Source organism: Scardinius erythrophthalmus, assembly GCF_964197995.2.
Source record: "Scardinius erythrophthalmus genome assembly, chromosome: 1".
Taxonomy (NCBI): domain Eukaryota; kingdom Metazoa; phylum Chordata; class Actinopteri; order Cypriniformes; family Leuciscidae; genus Scardinius; species Scardinius erythrophthalmus.
Genome location: NC_138221.1, coordinates 44037885 through 44048215, shown reverse-complemented (window position 1 = coordinate 44048215; position 10331 = coordinate 44037885). Strand labels below are relative to the sequence as shown.

At 38.0% G+C, this 10331-nt stretch overlaps 1 long non-coding RNA gene across 1 annotated transcript; it reads right to left on the bottom strand.

Annotated features, from left to right (window-relative positions):
- Positions 1-2462: 2462 nt before the first annotated feature.
- On the bottom strand, positions 2463-6781 carry LOC308706319. The gene is made up of 4 exons (XR_014032023.1): positions 6664-6781; positions 6069-6156; positions 5597-5684; positions 2463-2743 (listed from the first exon to the last, which is right to left on the bottom strand). It is a non-coding gene; the product is annotated as an uncharacterized lncRNA (long non-coding RNA).
- Between the last annotated feature and the right edge of the window lie 3550 nt (positions 6782-10331).

The window sequence follows — 10331 nt, the reverse complement described above, 5'->3', positions numbered from 1 at the left end:
CAGTGTAGGACTTGTCCCCCTCAATGTCTATGTACATATACAGCCCTGGAGTTACTTGACTATCCAATATGAAAAAAGTAGGCTATACTGACATTGAAAAATATCTTCTTAATTTTGTGTGTAACTGTCTCTAGTATAATGAACAGACACAATTCAAGTTAAGACATTTTAATGACACCAGAAAGACCTCCAGGAGAAAAGGGATCAGAAAGGAACAGCAACAATGTAGAGAAGGATTCTTCCTGGCAACCTGTAACAACAGAGTGAAAAACATTGAGAAAAAGCAGTTAGGACTAAAGCTAAGAATAAAATTGTCATTACACTGGATAATATAATTAAAAATCTAACAACAATCAAAGGTATATCAGCTGGCAAACCATTTAATAGTTTAATAGGTTTAATAGTCTATTTAAAGGGAATGATTGTTGTGGGGAATTTGCTCAAACTATGGCAGCGATACAGCGAATAGTTGTGCTAAAAGACGGCGCCGTCCGCGGAGTGCTTTCAAAGGCCAGTGAAAGCAGACTGTCAGTTAAATTGTAAGTAGATGCTAACTGTTTCTCATGGGTTCGTATGGTATTTTAAACATTTACAGGGTTAAGTCTGTGATTTTATTGCCATCCGAATCCATAATGTCAGTGTTTATTTTCACCCAACCCGCGTACATTTCTTAATTGCTTTTATAAAGAACACCGCTTTCTCAGTTAACGCAGTGAAGCAGCCCCTGCACGAGTGAATAATTGATTCTCGAGCCATCGATATCAGCAGATTCAGCAGCATCGCCACGGGTAGCACTGGGTAACGTCACACGTAAGAAGGAATATCTTTAGCAGCTTTCTAAGGTATACACGCCGGAACACGCCTATAAATGGTATACCTTTAGTTAAGTTATACCTTAAGAGTCTTCGTAGCACGCTAAGAGACAACGTTATCGCGAAACCCAACCCAGGTGTTTATGAATGAGACACTGAATTAATTGGTTTTAAAAGTGTTTGAATTAATGATTCAATTGAGTATCTTTTTTTTAAATAGACTGAAACATGTTATTCTGATGTATGTTATCGTGGTCTCCATTTTAAACAAAACAAAAATGATTTTAAACCAAATAGATTCTCAGTTTATCCTGAATTAGGAGCCGTTCACATATCGCGTTTAAAAACGTGTGGAAAGCGCCCTCTCCTTTCTACAAGCTCTTGCGCTCCCATGGCGTCTGTCGTTGCTATGCAACCATGAACTGCGCTCTCCATGATGACGAGGAAGTATCAAAGGATTAATTGATTTCTAGCCCTTGCATTAGCTTTACTACTAGATATATTTATGGAGATGAGAAATAAAAACTCGCCCTGTACAGCTATGATCGGCTGTTCGGCCGAGTTTTCCATGTTGTTACGGAAAGGCCAAAGCTGATCGGTTGGTTTTTGTCACATGACCTGCGGTGCGCTTGTGGCATTCTGAAAAGTTGAGATGTTTTCATCTCGCTGTGGCATATGCGTGCCTGGAAAAACGAGCACGCCGCATCGCATGCGCGTCACTTCTATTATGGTATTACACTTTTACTATGGTTTGTTTGGGTTCATTCCAAATATCAACAGTTTCCAACAGCGTTTTTGAAATATTGCTTACCCCACCTTAATATCTGGCAGTTTTTTTATGTCCATCTATAGTTGCCATCATCTGAAGTCTTCACAAGTGAGGCTGGATCCAAACTGGAGCTGCTATAATCTGTAGTGAACTTGCTGAGCATCCTGAGATAGAAACAGGGAAGCAACAGGAGAAAGATTAGCATAGCTGCAGTTCATATTATTTCAGGCAAAAGATGATCATGTGCACTTTTTACTATTTCATCACATATTAACTGTAAAACAAGATTATGAGATGTGTTAATTGAATGCTTGGCTAAAGAGTTGTGTCTTTAGTCTAGATTTAAATTGGGAGAGTGTGTCTGAGCCCCGAACATTATCAGGAAGGTTATTTATGAAAGTAAAAGAGTAGCAAAACTCAAGAGCATAAAGATGTGAATTTGAGAACTTGTCCCCTGTAAAATACAAGTCCAAAGTTGAATTTAGAGATTTGCACTTGCAGAACGTGACTTAACGCATAGACAGTGATATTAAAATAAATAAATGATAACTCTGTAAACACCATACTAATTAAAAATAGACTACTATGTACAGTTAAGCGTTTTCCTCACATAGAAAACTGGTAGAAAACACTTAAAGGTTGCATGGTATGAAAATTTCACTTTATGAGGTTTTTTAACATTAATATGAGTTCCCCTAGCCTGCCTATGGTCCCCCAGTGGCTAGAAATTGTGATAGGTGTAACACAAGCCCTGGGTATTCTGCTACGCCTTTGAGAAAATGAAAGCTGGTAATAATCATACATTTTTCTTGAGCGTCAAATCATCAAATTAGAATGATTTCTGAAAGATCATATGAAGCTGTGATGCTGAAAATTCAGTTTTGATCACAGGAATTAATTACATTTTACAATATATTCACATAGAAAACAGTTATTTAAAATTTGTTATATTATTTCACAATATTATTGTTTTTAATGCTGTCTTGGTGAACATAAGAGACTTCTTTCAAAACATAATTTTTTTACCAACACAATTAGTGTATGTTTGACATTAGTGTATGTTTGAAGTTTTACTTACTAATCATATGGTTCATAGCGCCTTAGAGATGATGATCAGCCCAACTCTGCTACGGTGGAGGCAAGGGCATCAACATTGAAGGATCTAGGAACACAACACACCATTTGTCACAGAGCCAACAATATTATTATATAATGGCAGGTTTATTACAAGTAAGAAGCTATAGCTAAGCTATATTATATATAAGCTACAGCAGAGGTGAAATGCTTTTCTGAGATGAGTTTCTGAATCTATTTGACCTGCATCTGGGCATGGAGTACCTACGGCCTGAGGGAAGTAGCTTGAACTGGCAGGACAAAGGATGACTAGGGTCAGCTGCAATCATAGACTGTAAAAAAATATGGATGTAGTGTCCGTGACGTCACCCGTAGGTTTCTGAAGAGCATTTTTGAAGCCTAAAGTGGGCGGAGCCATCCGTCGCCATCTTGGCCTTGCGTCACTCCCGGATAACAGAAAATAGGCAAACAGGCGGGGCGTGAGTGGAGCTGAGGAGCCTGGCTATCTGAAATCACCTAGCTCGACGTGATCGAGTTAGCTGATGATGTAAAGCCAATTAAAAGTTCCTGTTTTTGCCCTTCGAAATATTATAATAGTTAAATACATGGCTACAAGTGAGACTGTGTATTACTTCGAGAGTGTTTGTGTGTGACAGTGATATTTATGTGCATAACGTTACATGTCAGTCACTCTTTCATGGTCCGTCAGCGCGGCATCGCTCAAGTTCGTAGAGAGCTTATTCAGTCCATTTTAAATTCTGATTTTGGCCGCCTCTCAAATGGGTTAAACCGTTAAACCATAGATATATTGCCTTTGAAGTGCAAGTAAATGCGCTAGAAAATCCGCGCTCATTCATGGATCGATGTGCATTTATTGCACGGACGGAGAAAGCGCCGACGCCTGCATGATTTCATCTGACGGTCACGGTACATAAGCATATTATAATCCATCTGTTCCGTGAGAGCAGAACAAACGAGCCTTTATTGACGTTTTAAATTTGAAAACCCCAAAAAGCAACGAAATTGTCTGACATCCATTAGTGCATGTTCACAGAGGAAAACAACTGAAATACAGCGCTGGTTGTTCTCTCAAACGATACTCGACGACAACGACTGAATCCAAAGACGTGGGCTTTGTACCCAAGTATTAAATTGTATGAAATAATCCCGAAAAAAAGCACAAACACCGCAGAAAAGGCAAGTTCAGCAGCTAACATTTGCTGAGGTGAAGTGACGGCTAGTAACAGCAGACAAACGGCTAGCATTGACATCAGCGGGAATCCACCTGTCACTAAAGTGGCCACACCCTTAAATTTAAATATTAATCAACTAAACGGATGAGTTATAAATAAATTCACCCCCCTCACAGTTGTTATGAAGGGCAAAATTAGCTGTATAGACCAAAGCCACAGAGAGAACCAGGCTGTAAACATGTTTTTTTTCTGCTGTAAAGTTGGTAATTTTAACATGAGGGAGATACAGATTTGACTCACTTCTGCAGCCAGGCCAAGCGGCCAGTTAATGAATTGCAGTTCAACTCACAGGGCTCCAGACTAACTTTTTGCCTTGGTTGCACTGGTGCGCCTAACTTTTTTATTTAGGTGCACCAGCACAAAATTTGGGTGCACCCAAATTTTTCCTCGGATGTATCACCTTTAACGCCACAATTTTAAGGTCACCTTTTTATCACGCTCTATACACATTCATATATATTATGTAAATGAATTTAAACAAGAAGGTGTAGGTAAAAACTTTTATTTATTTTTTGAAGCACAATTATTAACGGTATTCCTACTCTTACCGATACTGCTTATCGATACAGTACTTTAACTGTATTCTTATGGTTCTTTTTGTTTTATATATAATAAACAAAGATAAACAATAGATAAACAAAAGATAAACAATTAAACAAAGATACACTTTATATAGGCCTACACAGTGCTTTAATTTCAGGAAGGCCTACTACTGTTCAGGCATGGTCTAAAAAGAAATCTAATAAAGTAATAAAATGTAAAATAACACTGTAAAATTTATCATAAATAGATTAATGCTTATTAAAGCTGAAGTTATTCTTTCAAGAGCTGTGAGTGATTTTTCTCTTGTTGTTTGATTTGCAGTAATGGCGCAATCGTCAGCATGTTTATTAGACTGCGGCCCCTTTAAGACCGGGTGCAGATCTAATAGGCTACTGATGCACCATATTCTCCCAACTATTTCCATAACTACGTCCATTTAAGACATAAACTGTTTTTAGTGAATCTCAAAGCCGGTAATTTTGACACGCTTTTGTGTACAATTGATCGTTTAGACGCGCACAATCTGCACATGAAACCGAAAGTATAATTTGCTTGTCTCGGTCTGTTTCGGAGCGCGCGCCGCCATGCGAACAACATCTCTTGCGCAGATTTTTGTGTTTTTTAATAGCTCTTTCAATTATTAAACGCGTCCCGCAATTTAGCAACAGTACCTAGACTGCATTTACAACAATCACCGATCGTGCTGATTCTGAATCTGAGTTTTAGGGAGAAATGACAGCGTAATGCTGCGAAGGGAAGAAGTTGCGCGTAGTTAGATAGTTTTTAATGGTTTTACCTCAATATATTATTTTTTATAATCTTTGGAAGCCGAAATTTAAAATAAAATCAGACTAATAGGCTATAACAGACCTTTAGTGTAACCAGGCTACGTTTGAATGTTTAATTCTGTCCTCCGTCGTCACTCATTAAGCAGGGCTGTCATGTTGTGCGAGCTGAGGCATCGCGTGAGAGAAGAGTGCGAGTTCCGTCAAAGGAGAACAAACGCCAACAAACGTTCGTGGAGAGGCAGCGGATGCGAGGACGTTAGGTGCACCGGTGCGACCTAGGAAAAATGTTAGTCGCACACTTACAAAATTTGGTCGCATATGCGACCAAATTGGTCGCACTCTAGAGCCCTGCCTCACTTCCGTGTTGGTTTCAAGAGAGAGACGGGGAGGTTGCCGCTTGGCTGCAATAGATAGTGCCTTCTTTGCCACTCTGTTGGAGTAGCTGCTAAATGTGTGAGAGAGGGGGAAAGTTAAAGCCTGCAATCTTGCTACACGTCCTAACTCTCTAATCGTTTTTTGTAGGAACCAAACCAGCAGATAAAACAGAAGGTTAAAACAGACTGAATAAAACAAGAATAAAACATTCTCATCAAAGTGGGGTCAATGTTAAAATTCCTCAGTCTACGGTAAAAATACATTCGCTGCTGGGCTTTGGCACAAACAGCATCAGTGTGTGATTCAAAACATAGCTTACTATCAATTATTGTGCCAAGGTTGTATTCTTGTATTATCTCAATAGGTTATGATAGTAAGGGGAAGAGGGGGCCTCTGTTTCCTAAAATCAGTAATTAATTCTTTAGTTTTGGATTTCCTAACGTTACCTACCTACCTGTATTTCCTACTTCTCCAGCAGTAGCTTTCTTCAGAAATGTTGAAGTCGTGGAGCTTTCCCTCTGTTATGGGTTATTTTGTTGCTGCTGAAATCACAGAACATTTTTTTTAATCAATATTTGTTTACCATTGATCTAGTTTCAACCATGTAACTTGTGTAAGTGTAAGTTCTCCATGTAAGTGACGTCACCGATTACATATGTTTATGTTTACGTTTGTGTAAAATAAATTAGTTCACTTCCAAGTAAAACCTTTACAAAACCTCTCATATACACATAAGAGGTGATTAAAAGCCCAAACTTTCATAAACAAAAGCTCAACCGAGTTAACGTTAACTTAGCTTAACCAGAGACAATTTATATGGCTTAACTTAGCTGCTACCTTCTCTGAAAACGGTTGAGATGCTAACGGACTTTTTCCGAAGACACAAAGCCATGTCTATAAAAGTAAATATTCAACATAAGCGTATCAATTACAAGTAAGAGAAGTGTCAAGAACAGTTGTGTGTATTATCCGTGTGATTTTAGAGACTAATATGACCTGAAAGCAGTGAATTTGAAAACAACAGCGAGAGAGGGAGTTTTCCTGCTTACCAGTCGCAGTGGTCCCGCGGCGTTTCCATGGCAACTCTGCGCCGCGGCCGCTCCAGTGTTTGAAAGCGACTTGAAAGTTCACAAGCACAACGCGACATCGGCCTCCCGTATAGTGGGCCGACCTAAAGCCGACGTAACGGAGCTGGGAAATAGAGCACTGACTGACAAGAGATCTGCCTACGCCTGGCCGACGCCTTTGCGATGTTAAAGGGAGGGAGGCCGACGCTCGATGTTGGGCCAACGTCGGCCCGACGTACGTGTGCTATCTGGGCATACGATTTGTTTCGTCACCTCGTATGCAATATCACTTGCGTTGTTGCGTATGTCGGCCGAAAAATAAGTAAATCGTAACGCAGTAGTAAACCCGTGTTACATTCAGCATCAGAGGAGCATAGTAAATATAATGATTAGCATTATCTTGGTCTGCTCTAGGAGATAACATCGTCATCGAACCTGGTCTGTCCTAACACCGAAAGACGGTAACGTTAGTACCAAACTCTTCTTGCACTGCAACAACTCGCTAATCGAAAAACATAAGCTATATAAAATAGATCAACTTACCGTGTGCTTTTTTCGTTGGAAAACAGCAGCTCGCTATTCTTGGTCCTCGTTGAGAAGCATCGCGACGCAATCATGAGTTATTTACTACAAACTGAAAGATTATGATTTGAATTTGTGAGTGACAGACAAGTAGAAGGGTGGGGGCACACTGGGGGGCCAATCAGTTTTCAGGAGGGGCCAGTGCCCCCATGGCCCCTCCCCTGGCTACGCCACTGAGAACAATGTTTGCTAAGTTTTGTTGGTGGCCATGATGTTGTGGCCCTCCTCCCCCCGGGGTTCGGGAAAAGTTTGATTTTCCAGCTAAGTGCCAGAATTCCATAACTAGAACTGCCGCAAGCGGTCATTTTGATCGCTATTCAAAACTCTATATCTTTAATGATAAATCCCCAATTGAGAGATTAATGCATTTATTGTATTAGGATGTCTTTTAAAAACAAAACACCAAACTGTACATTTAAACAAGTTTAATTATTGTTTATAAATAAATAATATTCGTAGATGCCCTGAACAAAATGACGGGGAGTAGGCTATAGCCTATGTTTTCATGTTTCCACTGTTCGATCGCGCCCGCCGACACACACACACACACACACACACACACACACACACACACACACACAGCATTGCAGCCTGTTCATTATAGCCATAATAAAATATAATAATAAAATAGTCAACCTAACATATAAAAATTCCACTGCTCTGTTTCTCAGTACTAGTAGGCTACAATTCGTACCATTTTATGCGTGTGAAGAGGATGATTTTTTCCGTCGATATTGGAACGTGAGTGAAGTTCAAAGCCTATGATAAAGAATAATTTAGCATCCAAATACATCGCAAATGTTGAAACATTTTGATTCTAATTAGAGAGTTACGTGAGCCCAACGCCGCTTACTTTCACTTTCGCTTATAAAGCATTTCATTTTGGCTTTAGTTATTTTTTCATTCTTGTTCTGTTCTGAATATCATTAAATTTAAATGATTTGTTGTTGAATATGTTTAGTGTATTTTTTTTACCACATTGTATTGTTGCGTATATTGGTATAATACCGCGAAATTCGGTGCGGTCAATATGACCGTTTATGGCCGAAATAGGTTCATTTGTTTTGTTTTTTTGCCTTATGTGTAATTTACATAAGTAATTTATATGAAAAACATTTTAAATGAAAATACAGACACTTTTAGGAAAAGTCAGGTACCAGCAGGATTGTATTTATTTTTTCAACATTGCAGATATAAAATTCAAAACGGTCAAAATGACTGCCATGGCAGTTCTAGTGGTGAATGAGTTAGCTAAGGCGAACGATAGGGATGCAAAGCCGATAGTTGTTGTCGTCTCCCCTCTTGTTGCACTAATGGAGGACCAAGTGAAGGAGGCAGAAAAGTTGTTTCCGTATCGCGCAGTAGCCTGGTGATCACTGTAGCCTACAGCATTTGCGGCAGATCCGAAACGACCGCAGCGGCGTATTGTTAATGATTAGACCCAGCTTCGACAGTTGACTGAATACATCACTGTCCTTATACATTTTGAATTTGTAAATGTTTCCGGCCGGTTTCGGCGCATGACATACGTCATGACCACACGTTAGCGATTGGCTATGGCAGATCCTGAGTGACTCTGGGCAGATCCAATAGTTTTGAACTTTAACAGAGAACCCGCCTACAAGGAAGTAAACGTTTCTCAATGGAGAGATTCCAGACTCTCTGTACAAATGAAATGTACAAGAGTCTGGTAGAAACAGGCTAGTACTTTAGTGAAGTAGCCTATAATTCAGGGAAGTTTATTTTAAGAAACTAAATATATAAAGATACAAAATATAGTTTTGGGTATAGGACCATATGCTACTTAATAAAGATGATGTATACTTATTTAGAATGCTGAGAATTACAGCTTTTAATGCAATATTTTTTTTGCAAATCAAAATCCCCAGTTTTAAATGAGTAGATTTAGTTTCTAAAGTACATTATGGAGAGGATAACATTAAATTAAGAGCAAATGTATACATTTTGAAAAGATATGTGCAACTCTAAAATCAAAGAATATTCCATAAAATAAAGGAATATATATTATTAACTACATTTTTATATAACACTCCCTGCCTTTTATTTCTAGTAATTTGTTATTTTATTTATTTACTTATTTAATATTGAATATTTGATATTCAAATAATATTACTTGAATAACTATTAGGAATTATATGTCATTATAAGAGTTTGATATAAATATGTTAATGTTAAATTTTTATTACTATTTATTGTTTTTTTGTCTTTTCCCCCTTAAATCATATGTAAAAGTGTCTATGAACTTTTTTGTTATTGTTCTATTCATGTGTGTTTTTAGGCTATGTGTTGGTGGGTATTATCACAAAAGAAAAAAAGTAGAAGGAAAAATAAGGAATATTTATTGGGGGAAAATATGATGTCTTTAAAGGAACTGTCAATTTGTATAATTGTGTTAAATGTGTTTGAATTGAAAGACATAATAAAGTACATCTTACAGTTAAAATATATACTCTGTTTTTGTAATTATTTATTTTTAATTTTGTGATTTTAACTTATGCTTTACAAAGCTTTTTTCAGATTGTGTTCTAATGTTCTTCTAATCATAAACATGTACTACAGCTGCCAAACAAAACCAGAGAGAAATGTATTCATAAATCTTTAAAACAATCTAATTAAATCTTGGGCACAAAACATTCAGCCAGTAAAAAAAGAAAACCTGTAGTATATATATATCATTGTAGCCTTATTTAAGTTGATTTTCTGTATACTGTGTATTTATTTTTGGACTAATAGTGGTTAATAAAGTCCAATAATGGTATGAGAGAGTGTCAGTGGTAATATCATTGTGTTCCTATTGGTCAGTGTTAGAGGATCTGTGTAACAACTGAGGCTTAGCCTGACAGTTAGCCTGCCCTGGACCAGGCTAGTTTCCCAGCATAAGTTGCCGGGGTAACTGAGTTTGAACTTTTTTAAGTTTGATTTATGAAACCGAATCTACCAAAAATAAGCCTGACTAACCGAAATAAGCCTGGCTTATACTCTAATCTTGGTTTATGGAACAGCCCCCAGGTGTGCTAAAAAAAAGGTAAATATTAATGGGAATATAT